At 32.8% G+C, this 1,816-nt stretch overlaps 1 long non-coding RNA gene across 1 annotated transcript; it reads right to left on the reverse strand.

Annotated features, from left to right (window-relative positions):
- Positions 1-303: 303 nt before the first annotated feature.
- LOC131176914 (uncharacterized) lies at positions 304-1,239 on the reverse strand. Its single transcript, XR_009146723.1, has 2 exons — positions 1,133-1,239; positions 304-510 (listed from the first exon to the last, which is right to left on the reverse strand). It is a non-coding gene; the product is annotated as an uncharacterized LOC131176914 (long non-coding RNA).
- Positions 1,240-1,816: the final 577 nt, after the last annotated feature.

A 1,816-nucleotide genomic window follows, 5' to 3' on the forward strand; every position in this document is an offset into this window, starting at 1 on the left:
AGTATTAAAAACATTTAGTTGAAATTAAAACTAATTAATATTTTTGGCCATTTTAGTTTTCCGCAAATTTTATAAAAATTTTGACAGAGTTTCCTCTGTATTTTGAGAAAACCGTTCTTCGAATACCTGTAAAAAGCACTTCTAAAAGTTTTTCTCAACCACTACTTCGGTTTCACAATCAAACTCAGTCAATTTCTCAAAATTCACAAGTTCAATAGTTCTCAAAATACTGTCAATCAATATCATTCATATTTCATTAAAAACAAAATAATTTATACACAACCTTACAAATTTATATCAAAAGAAACATAAACTAAACTTTATTACAAACTTCATACAAATTTGTGTACAAGCTGCTCAAGACCCATTTTTACATGTCCATACATTTATGTGCAATATATACATCAAAAGAAGTATTTACAGTTAGGGTATAAATTATACCCGAAGGCTTCAAGCTGATGACTTCACACACTTCAGCAGCTCAGTCTGCTGCTCCTCTAGTCTCTGTATCTGCGACAGCAATAAAAGCTATCGCTGAGTACTAGGACTCAGTGGTGCACAATATACTAAAATAATCTTTATGCAAAGCTTAAAGCACATTCATTCAAAAATTTGGCTAAACATGAAAATTAAATACAATCATGCATTGTGAGATTTTACATGTAAACCAAGTTCATTTCAAAGTATCAAAACACATTTCATAAAACCCACAGTTAGATCACGCCATTCGAAACAAATAGAATCTCAATAGCCAGAGGCTAAAGAGAAATCACATGAATCTCAATAGCCAGAAGCTAAAGAGAAATCATATCACAAGGCTAGCTAGCTCAAATATATGGATATCCATTCACATCCTCTTCTACTGGCACACCTCAACACTTCTCCAGAGAAGGAATCAAAATTCGAAACTAATTACCTCCACTAGTCGTGCTAGTGAGGTGTTCAAATATATGGTCATGATACTGTGGTTTCAAAACTTATCTTAACAATTTGCTAAACATTTTCATTTCAAATATACACAATAACTTTCACAATTTAAATCAAACATCATAAGAATGCCATAATTCAATATTTCACATTATTCAAAACGATATGCAAAAGATGATTATAAAAGTATATGTTGTGCACAAACCTCAAACGAGTCGCCTGTTGGCCTTGACTCGACTCCTCGGGTTCTGTCCCGATATTCTTTTCCACTGAAACACGAAATTTTCCAATGTTTCAGTACTAAAACTTAAAATAAATCCAAAATAAACTTAACTTCACATTTACCTAACTCTAACGTATTAAATTCGATGTTCTCGAAATTTTGTGTTTTGGGTTACTATTCACTGCACTATTCAAGTCAAATTATTGACTTTCTAAGGCTTGATAGGTATGGGAACTCCAACTTCACTCACATACCACATTTTGGTCATCAAACTTGTTGGTTTTGGTCATTTGTTTAAAGCTTAGGTCATTTTGGCAAAATTGCCAATTTTCGGTTTTGGTTCTCCGAAGTTGCACTATTCCATTGGTCGATCTACTATTGGAATTTAACAAAACTTCCTTCATAGAAAATGTTCCTTATTGTCTTAAGTGTATTCTCATTTTTGGATCACCTCAATCGGAGTTTTGTAGCTCAAGTTATGGCCAAAATAAGTTTACTATTCACGTACACTGTTCATGCTGTAATTTTGGGTTCTGGCAGATTTTGATCCAACTTTGGTCAATAATTTGATCAAGTTAAGTTCATAATTTGGTCTCACTTTCTTCATATGAAATGTTCGACTATGTCTTAGGTTTCCATCGATTCAAGAATCGCCTAAATTCGAGT

The sequence above is a fragment of the Hevea brasiliensis genome, unplaced genomic scaffold, assembly GCF_030052815.1.
Source record: "Hevea brasiliensis isolate MT/VB/25A 57/8 unplaced genomic scaffold, ASM3005281v1 Scaf27, whole genome shotgun sequence".
Classification (NCBI taxonomy): domain Eukaryota; kingdom Viridiplantae; phylum Streptophyta; class Magnoliopsida; order Malpighiales; family Euphorbiaceae; genus Hevea; species Hevea brasiliensis.